Genomic DNA, 17,062 nt, shown 5'->3' on the forward strand with positions numbered 1-17,062 from the left:
TCTCACTGTGAATTAAATTAAAAAATCACTTGCTATTTACTGATCCAGTTTCCCTTTCATACCCTCATGCACTGCACTCCAGTCATCCTGGCCTCTTTGGTATTCCTGGAACATGCAGGGTACATTTCTACCCTAGGGCCTTTGCATTTGTTCATTTATTTCCAATGTCTAGAATGTTGCATGTCCCATAGTAGGCATTCAGTTAATAGTTGAATGGATAATTCAAAATTGGCGGTCTGGTGGTTAAGACTCCACACTTCCAATGCAGGGGACGTGAGTTCGATCCCTGGCCGGGGAACTAAGGTCCCACATGCCCCATGGCATGGCCAAAAATATTAAAAAATAATTGAAGTGATGCACCATATCTCTATGGTGATCCTTTGTGTGTTAAAATACATAAATAGAAATTATATATGCATGCAGGCATATGCATAGGTAACTTTTAAAGTTTTCTTAGCAAAAAAGTCTAAAAAAATAGAAAAACTGCTGACACAACGATTACCTTGGTGGGGAGGAGGGGACTTAGTATTTTTCCAGTATTCTTTGTGTGTCAGTATCGTCATCAACAGTGTTAGCAGGGTGGGGAGATGATGGCTCATTTGTAGTTTTCTTTTTAGACTTAAAAAATAATAAGCCAACTACCACACACTTAAATTTATATTACAAAATAAACACACTAGTTCTGTATCTCAGTGTAAAAATATCTGTCAGTTTGACTATATATTGGATAAAGCTGGAAATTGCTGGAGAGATCCGGTTTCAGTTTGAAGAAACATTAAAAATGCGTCTGGACCTTTTTTGAGTTCCTTCCATTCTTCCATGTCTTTCCTTTGTAATAAATGAAGCCCCTGTGTGGCCATCTTGTCCTCAGATGACAAAGACTTGAAGCAGTCCTGGGAGATATAGTGGTATTTATGATCTATTTAACACGTTATATTTATTGTGAAGCGATTATATCTTGAAGTTACTTTGGGACGGTTATATTCCTCATATCATAGCTGATTCTGCACATGATACCAGATGAAAAAGGAAATAAATGTGTCTCTTTGTGGCCTGTCAAAGAGGGCCACAAATTCTCACTTCTCCCATCGAGATTGGAGAATCAGTGTCTCCTTCTCTTAAATCTTGATGGACCCTGAGATTGCTTTGATCATTAGACTACGGCAGAAGTGACTCAGAGCTGTGGCTTGAAGAGACTGACCCCTTCCTTCCTCTTGCATACTGCTTCTTGGGGAAGCCAGCCGCCATGGAGGAAGTCCAGCCATCCTGAGAATGGCAAGCTGTGAGGAGGCCCTGGCTCACCATGGGCAGAGGCTGCATAGCAGAGAGGTGGAGATGCCCAGCCAGCCCCAGCTGCTCCAACCTGCCCATCCCAGGCATCATCCCAGACACCACTGGACCAAACTGAGGAACCCCACTGACAACCAAAACTGGGGTTTCAGACTTAGGGCCCATTCATGTCCCAGCGTGTCCAGCCATTAGGCAGACCCCGTGAGGCTGATCGGGCCTGCTGGGCCGTGTCCAGATTCCTGGGCTGGAGAATGAGGAGTGTAATTCAACAGAGGTTGTTGGAAACCATTCAGCTCTGGAGAGGTCTGTTTTGTGGTGTTATGTGGTATCCCACTATTTTGGTGAAAATGAGTTTTGGTTTAGTGAGTCCCTTTCCCTGTTGCCTTCCAGAGGAGTGTGCTTTTAGGTGAAAAAGGGAATATTTCAAAAAAAATTTTTTATTAATTTTTATTGCAGTATAGTTGCTTAACAGTGTTGTGTTAGATTCTGCTGTGCAGCAAAGTGAATCAGTTATACGTATACATATATCACCTCTTTTTTAGATTTCCTTCCCATTTAGGTCACCACAGAGCACTGAGTAGATCTCCCTGTGTTATACAGTAGCTTCTCATTAGTTATCTGTTTTAAACATAGTAGTGTATATATGTCAATCCTAATCTCCCAATTCATCCCATCCCCCATCCCCCTTCCCCCTTGGTGTCCATACGTTTGTTCTCTACATCTGTGTCTCTATTTCTGCTTTGCAAGAAAGTTCATCTGTACCATTTTTTTTTTAGATTCCACATATAAGCGATATTATACGATATTGGTTTTTCTCTTTCTGACTTACTTCACTCTGCATGACAGTCTCTAGTTCTATCCATGACTCTGCAGATGGCACTATTTCGTTCCTCCTTATCGCTGAGTAATATTCCATTGTATACATGTACCACATCTTTATCCATTCATCTGTCGATGGGCATTTAGGTTGCTTCCATGACCAGGCTATTGTAAATAGTGCTGCAATGAACACTGGGATGCATGTGTCCTTTTTTTCTTTTTAACATCTTTATTGGAGTATAATTGCTTTACAGTGGTGTGTTACTTTCTGCTTTATAACAAAGTGAATCAGCTATATGTATACATATATCCCCATATCCCCTCCCTCTTGCATCTCCCTCCCACCCTCCCTATCCCACCCCTCTAGGTGGTCACAAAGCACCGAGCTGATCTCCCTGTGCTATGCGGCTGCTTCCCACTAGCTATCTGTTTTACATTTGGTAGTGTATATATGTCCATGCCACTCTCTCACTTCGTCCCAGCTTACCCGTCCCCCTCCCCATGTCCTGAAGTCCATTCTCTGCGTCTGCGTCTCTATTCCTGTCCTGCCCCTAGGTTCTTCAGAACCTTTTTTTTTTTTTTTAGATTCCATATATATGTGTTAGCATATGGTATTTGTTTTTCTCTTTGTGGCTTTCTTCACTCTGTATGACAGACTCTAGCTCCATCCACCTCACTACAAATAACTCAGTTTTGTTTCTTTTTATGGCTGAGTAATATTCCATTGTATATATGTGCCACATCTTCTTTATCCATTCATCTGTCAGTGGACAGTTAGGTTGCTTCCATGTCCTGGCTATTGTAAATAGAGCTTCAATGAACACTGTGGTATGTGACTCTTTTTGAATTATGGTTTTCTCAGGGTATATGCTCAGTAATGGGATTGCTGGGTCATACAGTAGTTCTATTTTTAGTTTTTTAAGGAACCTCCATACTGTTCTCCACAGTGGCTGTATCTATTTACATTCCCACCAACAGTGCAAGAGGGTTCCCTTTTCTCCACACCCTCTCCAGCATTTATTGTTTGTAGATTTTTTGATGATGGCCATTCTGACTGGTATGAGATGATATCTCATTGTAGTTTTGACTTGCATTTCTCTAATGATTAGTGATGTTGAGCATCCTTTCATGTGTTTGCTGGAAATCTGTATATGTTCTTTGGAGAAATGTCTATTTAGGTCTTCTGCCCATTTTTGGATTGGGTTGTTTGTTTTTTTGATATTGAGCTGCATGAGCTGCTTGTAAATTTTGGAGATTAATCCTTTGTCAGTTGCTTCATTTGCAAATATTTTCTCCCATTCTGAGGGTTGTCTTTTCATCTTGTTTATAGTTTTCCTTTGCTGTGCAGCAGCTTTGAAGTTTCATTAGGTCCCATTTGTTTATTTTTGTTCTTATTAGCATTTCTCTAGGAGGTGGGTCAAAAAGGATCTTGCTGTGATTTATGTCGTAGAGTGTTCTGCCTATGTTTTCCTCTAAGAGTTTGATAGTGTCTGGCCTTACATTTAGGTCTTTAATCCGTTTTGAGTTTATTTTTGTGTATGGTGTTAGGGAGTGTTCTAATTTCATGCTTTTACATGTAGCTCTCCAGTTTTCCCAGCACCACTTATTGAAGAGGTTGTCTTTTCTCCAGTGTATATTCTTGCCTCCTTTATCAAAGATAAGGTGACCCTATGTGCGTGGGTTTATCTCTGGGCTTTCTATCCTGTTCCATTGATCTATATTTCTGTTTCTGTGCCAGTACCATACTGTCTTGATCACTGTAGCTTTGTAGTATAGTCTGAAGTCAGGGAGCCTGATTCTTCCAGCTCCATTTTTCTTCTTCTTCTGGGATCCCTATCATTCAAATGTTGGTGAGTTTAATGTTGTCCCAGAGGTCTCTAAGACTGTCCTCAATTCTTTTCATTCTTTTTTCTTTATTCTGCTCTGCAGTAATTATTGCCACTATTTTATTTTCCTGGTCACTTATCCATTCTTCTGCCTCAGTTATTCTGCTATTGATTCCTTCTAGAGAATTTTTAACTTCATTTATTATCTTGTTCATCATTGTTTGTTTGTTCTTTAGTTCTTCTAGGTCCTTGTTAAACGTTTCTTGTATTTTCGCCATTCTTTTCCAAGATTTTGGATCATCTTTACTATCATTACTCTGAATTCTTTTCCAGGTAGACTGCGCATTTCCTCTTTATTTATTTGGTCTGCTGGGTTTTTACCTTGCTCCTTCATCTGCTGTTTGTTTCCCTGTCTTCTCATTTTGCTTAACATACTGTGTTTGGGGTCTCCTTTTTGCAGCCTGCAGGTTCGTAGTTCCTGTCATTTTTGGTGTCTGCCCCCAGTGGGTAAGGTTGGTTCATTGGGTTGTGTATGGTTCCTGGTGGAGGGGACTAGTGCCTGTGTTCTTGTGGATGAGGCTGGATCTTGTGTTTCTAGTGATCAGGACTGTGTCCGGTGGTGTGTTTTGGGGTGTCTGTCACCGTATTATGACTTTAAGCAGCCTCTCTGCTAATGTGTGGGGTTGTGTTCCTGTCTTGCTAGTTGTTTGGCATAGGGTATCCAGCACTGTAGCTTGCTGGTTGTTGAGTGGAGCTGGTTCTTAGCGTTGAGATGGAGATCTCTGGGAGAGCTTTCGCCGTTTGATATTACATGGAGCTGGGAGGTCTCTTGTGGACCAATGTCCTGAAGTCGGCTCTCCCACCTCAGAGGCTCAGGCCTGACACCCAGCTGGAGCAACAAGACTCTGTCAGCCACATGGCTCAGAAGAAAAGGGAGAAAAAAAGAATAAAATAAAATTTAAAAAGTTATTAAATTAAAAAATACACACACACACCCACAAAAAGAGAAAAAGGAAAAATATATATATAAAAGTAGGCGGAAGAGAGCAACCAAATCAATAAACAAATCTACCAATGATAATAAACTCTAACTACTAAGCTAAGATAAAAATAAAACCAGAAACAAATTAGATGCAAACCCCAAGTCTACAGTTGCTCCCAAAGTCCACCGCCTCAATTTTGGGATGATTCGTTGTCTATTCAGGTATTCCAGATATGCAGCCTACTTCAAGTTGATTGTGGAGATTTAATCCGCTGCTCCTGAGGCTGCTGGGAGAAATTTCCCTTTCTCTTCTTTGTTCACACAGGTCCTGGGATTCAGCTTTGGATTGGCCCTGCCTTTGTGTGTAGTTTGCCTGAGGGTGTCTGTTCCCCCCCACCCCCACCCCGCAGGACGGGGCTAAAGTAGCAGCTGATTAGGGGCCTCTGGCTCACTCATGCGGGGTGGGGGGGAGGGAGGCGTACGGAATGCAGGTGAGCTTGAGGCGGCAGAGGCCTGCGTGACGTTGCACCAGCCTGAGGCGTACAGTGTGTTTTCCCCGGAAGGTTGTCCCTGGATCATGGGACCCTGGCAGGGGCGGGCTGCACAGGCTCCTGGGAAGGGAGGTGTGGATAGTGACCTGTGCTTGCACACAGGCTTCTTGGTGGCTGCAGTAGCAGCCTTAGCGTCTCATACCCGTCTCTGGTGTCCGGGCTGATAGCTGCGGCTCGTGCCCTCTTCTGGAGCTAATTTAGGTGGTGCTCTGAATCCCCTCTCCTCGTGCACTGCGGAACAATGGTCTCTTGCCTCTTAGGCAGTTCCAGACTCTTTTCCGGACTCCCTCCTGGCTAGCCGTGGTGCACTAGCCCCCTTCAGGCTGTGTTCACGCAGCCAACCCCAGTCCTCACCCTGGGGTCTGACCTCCGAAGCCCGAGCCTCAGCTCTCAGCCCCCACCCGCCCCGGCCGGTGAGCAGACAAGCCTCTCGGCCTGGTGAGTGCCGGTCGGCATCGATCCTCTGTGCGGGAATCTCTCCGCTTTGCCCTCCGCACCCCTGTTGCTGTGCTCTCCTCCGTGGCTCTGAAGCTTTCCCGCCTCCGCCACCCACAGTCTCCACCCACGAAAGGGCTTCCTAGTGTGTGGAAACCTTTCCTCCTTCATGGCTCCTTCTCACTGCTGCAGATCCCATCCCTATTCTTTTGTCTCTTTTTTCTTTTTCCTTTTGCCCTATCCAGGTACGTGGGGGAGTTTCTTGCCTTTTGGGAGGTCTGAAGTCTTCTGCCAGCATTCAGTAGGTGTTCTGTAGGAGTTGTTCCACATGTATATGTATTTCTGATGTATTTTTGGGGAGGAAGGTGATCTCCACGTCTTACATGTGCCATCTTGAAGGTCTCCACATGTATCTTTTTGAATTATGGTTTTCTCCGGGTATATGCCCAGGAGCAGAATTGCTGGATCATACAGTACCTCTGTTTTTAGTTTTTTGAGAAACCTTCATGCTTTTCTCCTTAGTGGCTATACCAATTTACATTCCCACCAACAGTGTAGGAGTGTTCCGAAACGGGAATATTTTTAAAGGTTATGTATTTACAGAACAAATGTTATATGCATCTTTCATACAATAAAAGTTGTAAAGATGAAAATACAGTGCCAGTTCTGCAGGTCATCAGTTATCTTCTCATAGTATTCTCCCCATATTGACAGCAATTTTAGAGCTCTCACTACCTGGCTAAGTTTCCACCTTCCCTGCCCTCCTGTCTCTCCCATCCTTTCCCCACACATGGACTTGACTTCACAGTGGAACTCTCAGGTCTTCTTGGGAATAGTACTTAGTATGGCTATAGCACCTGTATAGTCTTTTTGTGTGTGTCTGCATGTTTTTGCATACTGTGATATAGGAAAATCAGGTTAAAATGCCAGTAGGTGCTGTGGCTCTTAGGAAACTTCTAGGAGGCTATTATGCTCTTGGATATGTCTCTGGAATAATTATAAAGTTAGTATTTCTGGGGGCCAAATAAGGATGACTTTATGATGAATATATTTATGAAATTATAATGGTTTACAGAGCCTTTTCATGTACTTGTTAATATATGGCATGTTCTTTTTTGGGAAAGAGAAAACCAGGTTAAGAGGTATATTAAGATGAGATTACTCCCCGAACAGCCTAGGTCCCTCCTTTGACATGTTAATAACTGTGCACTGCCGATGAAATCAGAACTCTGAATGTGGCCGACTTGGGGTCGGGAACGAAGGGAGTTCAAGTCCCGGCATGGCACAGGCTGTGTTTATCAGGGATTCGGAAAGGTTGCCCTGTCGGCAGAAAAGGGTGACAGCGCAGCTTGACATGCTGGCTTCTGTATTGAGAAGGCTGAGTCATTTGGCTCACATAGCTTGGTGAGTGAGAATGTCTTCGGGGGATGGGCATGTATTTTGTCACCCGTAGATGCACGGGTCAGCTATTCGAGCCCTGCATGTAGTATTTGAACCTCTTTTGGAATACCCCTATTCTTACCTTGTAAAACTTTGGTGACACGGAACTCAGTATCTCCCAAGTTGACCTGCTCAGCAGTTGTGCAACTTCACCAGTCCAGAAAGTTGTTTCCCCTCATATTCAGCTGACATGTGCCTGTTTATAATCTCAACTCATTAGCCCCAGTTTAACCTCTGGGCCAAGTACAAGGTGAATCCCTCTTCCACATGAGAGTGTTTTTAGAATCTGAGAATTGGTACAGCACCCGTTGGATTTCTTTCGGGGTCCTTCACTTGTACGACTTCGTTTTGAATCTCCTACCTTCCTGGTTACATTCTTTGATGTGGTTTATAATAAGAAATATACATTTGGTCTTTGTCCACAGTGCCTGGCTCCCAGCTGCCAGAACCCTTGGAGTTTCCTGAGCGATAAGAGCAGTAGGCGCATCTTTGTTATATTTCGCTTCTCATTTCTCGTCCTCACTTCCTGAAGTCCCTTCAGGGCCATAAAGATGAAATGGGTGTCTTCCTATTCATGACAAGCCCCTTTGCACCACGACTGGGCTTATGTTAATTAGATGACTTTTGGAAAGCACCTAAGGGTGGGGGCAGATTGCCAGAGAATCAACCATGAATAAAGGATTGGAATGTTCATTCCCATCCCCGGATTTGGGGGGAGCAAAGAGGGGCTGGGGGTTGAATCAATCACCAGTGACCAGTGGTTTTTTTGTTTTGTTTTGTTTTGTTTTGCGGTACGCAGGCCTCTCACTGTTGTGGCCTCTCCTGTTGCGGAGCACAGGCTCCGGATGCGCAGACTCAGCGGCCGTGGCTCACGGGCCCAGCCGCTCCGCGGCATGTGGGATCTTCCCGGAACGGGGCACGAACCCGTGTCCCCTGCATCAGCAGGTGGACTCTCAACCACTGTGCCACCAGGGAAGCCCTCTCTGGTTGTTTTATCCTGACTGTTCTCTGTCCTTCCAATTAAAGGAATACACTTAACGCATCATTGCACTTTTCATCATGATTGGAAGCCTTTGTGTCAAAGCTGGTCCTAGGCGAAGTGTGATCAGTTGAGGGAAATCTTCCTTTTTTGGCATTTCAAACACAGCTGCAAATGACGGAGGGTGAGCGAGTTCCAAAGTGAGGTGGAATCCAAGAATCTAAGCATTAACCTTTTGAGATGTTCCTTGTAAGGTGCAGGAACTCGGTATCGTTGATGCTTTCATCATATTTAAGACTTACGAAAATAAATCGTACACACTGAAGGAAAGGCTGCTGTCGGCCCTCAGTATGTGTGACCTTCACATAACCTTGAGTTGGCAGGCATGAGGGTCTATCTAAACATTGGGCTGTTTGGAATGCTCTTAAAATTATTGCACGACTATCTTCTAAACTCCTAATTAGAAACGTTTCAATTGGGGAGTAAAATCTAGCTGAGTCCTAATGTGTTTAGAAATCGAATCCTGCCCAAAGCTTATTCCTAACAGATGCATATAGCAGAGGTCACCTCTCACGTGTAACTAGGGACTGCATACTGGTAAATTCTAGGAACCTGGACCCCAGATACAGTTGTCCTGATGGATTGACTTCTTTAAAATGAGACAGATGTTGCACGGGAAGAAAAAACTCTGATAAATAGTCATCAACATTGTAACTGAAATGTCTCTGTGTGTGGGATGATGGGTGGTTTTCATCTTTAAAGAGGTTTTTTTTGGTGTTTATCAGGATTTCTGCAAGGAATGTAATATGTTACCACTTTTGTAACATGGATAAATTATAATTTGAAAGAAATTTATTATTAAAAAATGAAAACCAAACTAGCCCCATAAATTTTAGGAGCAGTGATTAAATATGAAGGTTGAAACCACACTCCACCCCTCCCCATGCAGCTTGTCATAAAGTCCCACCATTGACCACCTTCAAAACATGGTTTTGCTTTAGGCATTTTATTTTTCTGATCGCTAAAATGGGAGGAAAAAAAAAAAATGTTGTTTTCTCTCTTAAATATGTAGGCCATGCCTGGGGGCGTACATACTTGGAAAAAGATTTCAGATGATTCTGATAAATATAATCATATACGTGTCTTCAGGAGATGTTTTCTTCACTGATCAAAATTCACACATTTCCTTTTGTAGAATTAATAGGTCCAGGGCTTGTTTTTCTTTCCAGGGAAATGGTCATTCCTGCCTACCCAAATAACTAGGGGTCATGGCTTATATGCCAAAGGGAAAAAATGTCATTTGCCTTGAAAATTTCATAAGATGATGAGTCGGTTTTAAATGTGTTTACTCATATTCAGTTTAAAGATTCACAAGGAACATTGAGGGAGAGTCCTGCTTTTGTCATGGCCAGAGCTAGCCCTGGCTGGGGGAGGGCTCTTTTTGCGGACCCCCAGGCCTTTGGGGACTGCAGATGCTAGGCCTCCTGTGTTCTGATCCTCTGTGCCGCCGTTAGGACCACATGTTTCTAAGGCAGGCTTGAGCCCTGGAAAGACGAAGGGTGGCAAAGAGAGAAAAAAAAGAACTTCGGAAGAAGTTGTACACCAAAATTGAAAGAGGAGGAAAAGAAAAACAAAGGAATATCATGTATGGAGTATGCCTTATCGTTGACATGGAGTATGTTTCTTTAATGTTATTCTAGATTTCTATTGCAGAAGTGTCAGCTTTTTGTTTGTGTGTGAGTGAAGGACACATTGATTGGGGGAAAAAGTTCTAGCTAAGCACTGGCTCTTCGTTCAGTGAAGAATATTTGTAGACATTTGTGTTACGAAAGTCAGGTTACAGCTGTGTTTTCTTCTGACTTCAGAAAGTGTATGCTTGCGTTTCCCAAATGCTTGCAGGTACAAATTGATAAAAACCGCACTGGAGTGTTTTTAAAGGTTTGTAAACCAAAAAACAACATTTTATAACTGGGAATATGTGTTTGCACCATGAATGTAAGAGTGATGCAACTTTGGCTTAATTAAGAGAGGTTCTCCTCATGAGCTGACTGGGGAGAAAGTTACTCCATGAGCATATGTGAATTTCTTTAATACCACTTGGTTCCAGTATGTTATCAAAGTTATTATTACTGTTATTATTACCGCTTTTGGTCTTTGTTGAACATTAGGAAGACCAGGGCACTGATGCTGTATCCACAGTTTATGTCACTGAAAATGCCCATGGTTTGGGGTGGGTAGTTCTGAGGTACATTCCATTTTATAAAGTCTTGTTGATAAAGGTTATCATTTACTGAAAGCTTGACATCAAGACCCAAAGTCAGTTATGTATTCTCCTCTATTTAGTGCACAGGGAACTGCAGAAATCACTATGTATATCCCATTAGGACTTGGGAAGGCGTCGGAAATGTCTCCAGAAATTAAAGTTGGAAACTTAGAAAGAAAAAGAAAAACAGCAACTCTACCAATTGATAAATTGGTTGTAAACCAAATTTAGTTTCTTTTTTTTTTTTTTCTTTCGGTTGTAAACCAAAATTGAAGTTGTTCTTCAAAAAGCTCATGGCGGGCTTCCCTGGTGGCGCAGTGGTTAAGAATCCACCTGCCAATGCAGGGGACCCAGGTCCGATCCCTGGTCTGGGAAGGTCCCACATGCCACGGAGCAACTAAGCCCGTGTGCCACAACTACTGAGCCTGTGCTCTAGAGCCCGTGATCCACAACAAGAGAAGCCACTGCAATGAGAAGCCCTCACACTGCAATGAAGAGTAGCCGCCGCTCGCCGCAACTAGAGAAAGCCCGCACACAGCGACAAAGACCCAACGCAGCCAAAAATAAATTAAAAAAAAAAAAAAAGCTCATGGTAAGTCAGGGCCGCTGTCAAGCCGGAGCCTGTGGGATGGATGCCCATTGGGCTGGCTGTCTCTCCTGCCCACTTCCCCTCTCTCATTCTTCCTGGCTGCCCTTCTCCCTCTCCCCTGTGATGTAATGGAAATGGTTTCATGCTGACGGGTGTCAGCAGGGCTCCGAACAAGACCCTGTAACATGCTCCTGTGTCAGCCTCACAGCTCTGTGTGTTGAGGCTTGTGTCCGATAATGCATGTGAGAGCACTTAGCGGAATTTCAGCCACTGAGCAAAAACCTCCCCCGATGAGGAAGTACATGCATAGAGGACAGGCTGTTGGAGAGAAAGGGCTGGTGCCAACAAGATGGGAGATAGCAGTGGACGTTGAGGCCTTGGTCCGGGAACAAAGCCTGGGTCTGCCGCTGGTGGTGGTGTGAATGTGAGCGAACCTTTAGCCACAGGGCCTCAGTTTGTTCCCCTGTGAAATACAGGGGTGGCTGAAATTATAACTAGGAGCCTTTTCAGCTCTGAGATTCTGAGGTTGGATGAACCAGAACAAACATGAAGCCTTAGACTCTTTCCAGCGTCTAGCCTGAACCCAACTGTTGTCTCACTGTCAGTCGCTATCATTAATTCTAGTTAAAGTTTTCTATAAAAGACCCATATTTAGTCACGGGGTAGTGCTGATTCAAGGACAGACAGCTGGAAAGGTTTCAGAGCTTTCAGTGGACTGTTCCCACCATAGCTAAACTCTGAAGGTATGCTGTAGATGGATGGTTCAGGCTACATTGGAGGCAACTTAAGAGTCATACAGCCCCAAGGTAACGAGTATTTGTCTAAACACACTAGAGACTCTGAAGCTGAAAGAAATATTTGGCCATTTTGTATTTATGTGTTTTATTTTATTTTTTAAGGTCATGTAATTTTATTAATTTTTTAAAAAAAAATTTTATTTTTTATTCAATTTTTAAAGGTGACCCTCCATTTACAGTTATTACAAAATACTGGCTCTTTTCCCTGTATAGTACAACATATCTTTGTAGCTCATTTTATACCCAATAGTTTGTACCTCTTAATCCTCTACCCCTGGATTGTCCTTCTCCCCTTCCCTCTCCCCACTGGTAACCACTGGTTTGTTCTCTGTGTCTGTGAGTCTGTGTCCTTTTTGTTGTATTCCTTAGTTTGTTGTATTTTTAATTTTTTTAATTTTTTAACTTTATTGGAATATAGTTGATTTACAATGTTGAGTTAGTTTCAGGTGTACAACAATATCGTGATGTATTTTAGAAAGAGATTGGAAATTTTATTTTTCCCTTCTTTCCATGTTAAAGGTTTACTAAGGGGAGTATGCATTAATTTCCAATGTCTTCCGGCTGTACCTCTGTTATGGGTCACGTAGTTATGAGAGATATGACATCACCAAAGAGGACATAATATTAATGGGGCTTAATACGAGTGTGTAATATCGGAGGCAGGCGGGCATGATGACCAAGACATGCACGCTGGGATCAGGAAATCTGGGTTCAAATCTTTGTAAGTCAAGTACTTGGCATAATGTCAGCCATAGTGCAAGTACCCAATAGTTGCAACTGTCATTGTTCAAGATGACAGGAATATACAAACATATTAGTAATCTTCTTATCACAAGAAACACCACTGAACTCTTCTGGAGAAACAGCTTTTTAGAAAAGAATGACCTCATTCCCCTTAATTTCCTTTACCCATAGTATTTATTAATTCAGCTGAACCAAATGCTGTAGGTTTGAGTTGGGTAGTAAAGTGAAATTTGCAGAGCCCATTCTTGTTTCCTATTCTCTGCAAAGTATTTCCAGCAGAGGTGGACCGGTCATTTCCACACGTGGCCCCTGGTAGCAGAGCACGATGGAAGGACTTGGGGAGGTGTTTATATATATGGCTGCATCCCGTGGGCATAAACATCCAGTTGTTGTGTGTAAGGAATCTGTGACTCTGAGCAATAGTGCCAGACTTTGTTTGCGCTAGCACTCTTCAGAGACCTGAATAAGCGCTTCCTTACCTGACACCTACGTGTGGAGTTTTGTTTTTTGTCATTGGATTGTCTGGTTTGAGTTTTTCTTATGTTGTAAATACGTAGGTGAAGTGAAGAAATTTTCTACCCTGAAAAAAATAAGTTTTGAGTAGACTTGATCTATTCCTTAAGGTAATTTCATCTTTTGCCCCAGAACAAAGGTGACATGATGTAGGGAAGTTAGGAGAGTCACACAATTCTGGAAGGAGACCTGGGTGCTAGGGGAATTTGCATCCATGCCATGGTTCTAGAATTGGAAAATCAGTGTTATATTTAAAGAAGACACACATTGGCTACACAGAACAAGATCAGCTAACTTTTAACTTCTAAAATCAGATTGCCAAGAAAGAAGACCAAATTTTAAAGTAAATAATTTACTGTTTCCTCCTCTTCTGAATTTAAAAAGAGAATCTTTTAAAATCATTTCTGATGTTTCAGAGAGAACCATGAGAGCATAGCTTTGTATCAATAGCTTTAAAAAAAGAGAATTGAGAACGGAGGTTGATGCATTGGCAGACAAGGTTAAATGCATATAAAAGGTAATGCATTCTTGAAACATCTAGAACATAGCACAATGATGGTGAGTCTATAATCTCCAGGTTTACTCTTTCTAAACAGATACGGAACAGTATAATTGGTGATTTTTCCCCTAAGAATTAAATTTTGTTTGTTTTTTCAACTGGCAGCGGGGGCTTTGGAATCAGAGTTGAGAGTTAAGATACCAACTGTGCCATCTTCACACTGTGGAGACTTGGGCTGATTGTTTAATCTTTGAGCTTTTATTGTTTTAAACTGTGAAGAGCAATACATACCTCAGAGGTTCTTGAGGATATTGAAGTGCTTTAGAGAAAGCCTACCACCTAGTAGGTGTTTATTAAGTAATGAATGATAGAGAAAGTAATTTAAATCTCAAATTTCAGTGCTGAAATGCGGAAGTAAATACACAAAACAACTGTGTGATTCTAGGTGACTTTGGAATTTTGACAAGAGCCTCTGTTTATTGCTTCCCTTTAGTCCATTTCTTGATGAGTTTTTCCACAAACACTTTTGGTTAACTAAACGCTGAATTTGAGGAAGTCAAGACCTCAAGAAATTAATGACCTCTCAAAACAGTGGTTTAGTAGAGTAACAAGGGTCTGCATCCATTTTTATTATCACTATTTACTGGATGTGATCATATTTACAAACAGAATAGCTACCATTTACTTCTGGTTACTATGTACCATGTGCTGTACCAAATACTTTATGAATGTCTCATTTAATCCCGGTAATAACTTGAGACATAAGTATTATGGCTCTCACTATATAAATGAGAAGATGAGATACACTCTTTTAATAATATGTCTAAGCCTCCATAGCTGGGAAGACTTAAAAGCCAGGATAGTACCTTTTCAAGTTAGCATCTGTGCTTTGGAACCACCTAATTTGATGATAGGTTAGCTCTTTGAAATGCTAATACACATAGAATTTTTTGAGGGAATGGTTGGTCTTTAGAAGCTTTGAAACATTTCATGCCTGATTAGGACTTGGGAAGATCCAAGGAATTGATTGCATATGTCCAGTGCCACTTTTTTTTTTTTTTGCGGTACGCGGGCCTCTCACTGTTGTGGCCTCTCCCGTTGCGGAGCACAGGCTCCGGACGCGCAGGCTCAGCGGCCATGGCTCACGGGCCCAGCCGCTCCGCGGCATGTGGGATCTTCCCGGACCGGGACACGAACCCGTGTCCCCTGCATCGGCAGGTGGACTCTCAACCACTGCGCCACCAGGGAAGCCCCAGTGCCACTTTTTTTGAACTAATTTTTCTGGTGTTTCAATTTAGATTTTGGTCCATCCAAGACAAGTATACTTCAGAATGCTGTGGAATGACTGCCTAATAGGTATTTCTCAGCCTTGACTATACAAAAGAATCACCTGGGGCGCTTTAAAATACAAACCACAGAAAAACAAAACAACCCCCCCCAAGCCCAGTCCCCATTCCTAGATATTCTCCCCCCTCCAGTTTTATTGAGATATAATTGACATATAACATTGTATTAGTTGAAGGTGTACAACATAATGATTTGATATGGGTATATATTGTGAAAAATTACCCCAATAAATTTAGTTACCATCCATCATCACCTCACGTAGTTACAATTTTTTTTTTCTTGTGATGAGAAGTTTCAAGATGTATTCTCTTAGCAACTTTCAAGTATATAATATAGTGCTGGTAACTGTTCACCATGCTGGACGTTACATCCCCAGAACCTATTTATCATATAACTGGAAGAAGTTTGTACCTTTTGGCCACCTTCATCCATCCCCAGAGCTGCCTCTGGTAACCACCAATCTGCAGTCTGTTCTTTGTTTCTGTGAGTTTGTTTTTCTTTCTTTTTTAAGATTCCACATATAAGTGACATCATAAAGTGTCGTCCTTCTCTGTCTGACTTATTTCACTGAGGTTGAAGGTGCATGCATGCTGTTGCATGTAGCAGGACGTTCTTCTTTTTGCTGGCTCAATAATAGTTTCCTAGACACTCTGATGTAAACTGAACGATGTCATAAGTCTTCTGGAGGCTTCTGGAGGCCCAGCTCTGGGATGTCTCAGATCAGCCCCCCAGGAACATTGGAGTCACACTCTTGGGTCCCGGTTTGCTTGGTGTTCTGGCTCTGCAGACCGGGGCTGCTCTCACACCTTACTACCCTCACCCTCACTCTGTGTGGTGGTGGAGGAGAGTGGGGCAGGGAGGGGAAACCATGGTCAGCATTCTCATCATTCCAGTCAGTGCGATCTTCCAGGAAGGGCTGCTCGGAAGGTTATCAGCTATCCAGTACCGGTTCTTGGGATATAACCTTTCCACTGTTTATTTATACTCTGGATATATTGGCTCTGTGTTGTTTGGTTTCCTATTCGAGTACCATTCCAGAGCCATGTGCCATGTTTATAAAGATCGAACATAAGTCAGTGAGCTATTCCCAGTGTTGGTCACCCACAGGTGCTAGTTTCTTTTGATGGGATCAAGTTTTCCCACCTTTTCTTCTCTCCTTCACCATTGTCATCCTCTTCACAACCTAAGTTCTCTCCTGTTCCCTCTACTTCACAACCTTCCTTAATTTGAACAATGAGAGATGGCAATAAGTCCCGATGTGGATGATAGTCTAGACAGCAGAGGATTCTGTTTTTTAACATCTTTATTGGAGTGTAACTGCTTTACAATGGTGTATTAGTTTCTGCTGTATAACAAAGTGAATCAGCTATACATAGACATATATCCCCCTATCTCCTCCCTCTTGCGTCTCCCTCCCACCCTCCCTATCCCACCCCTCTAGGTGGTCACAGAGCACCGAGCTTATCTCCCTGTGCTCTGCGGCTGCTTCCCACTAGCTAGCTGTTTTACATTTGGTAGTGTATATATGTCCATGCCACTCTCTCACTTCGTCCCGGCTTCCCCTTCCCCGTCCCTGTGTCCTCAGGTCCATTCTCTAGTAGGGACAGCAGAGGATTTTGGGCAGATGAGTAGTTTGCTGTTTCCAGACTGCCCTATTGGAGCACAAAGTCTGTGGAAATATGGTATTAGCAGGTTACCAGTTGGAGCACAAAACTAACTCTTCACTAGCAAATATTTGTCCACAGTAGTTTAAACCATATTTTATTCAGTTTACACATGAGGGGGCAGTATGGTACTTATAAAGCAAATGCTTTGTTGAAATTGTTTATTTCTGTTGGTATACAATAGTTTTTAGGTGAGAACTTTTAGACCGTGAATATAATTCTGACACGTTTGTTAGCTATTAAACGTGATACATATATGCGATACGCTCACGCATATACACAGGTCATGTTTTTATTCAAGTATATAAATAATAATCTCCTTGT

The 17,062-nt window shown here is 42.6% G+C and overlaps 1 protein-coding gene across 5 annotated transcripts in view; it reads left to right on the top strand.

Moving 5' to 3' along the window:
• Nucleotides 1–17,062, top strand: part of ARHGAP10 (Rho GTPase activating protein 10) — a 325,463-nt gene that overhangs the window by 254,151 nt on the left and 54,250 nt on the right. The window lies entirely within an intron of this gene.

The sequence above is a fragment of the Orcinus orca genome, chromosome 4, assembly GCF_937001465.1.
Source record: "Orcinus orca chromosome 4, mOrcOrc1.1, whole genome shotgun sequence".
NCBI lineage: Eukaryota > Metazoa > Chordata > Mammalia > Artiodactyla > Delphinidae > Orcinus > Orcinus orca.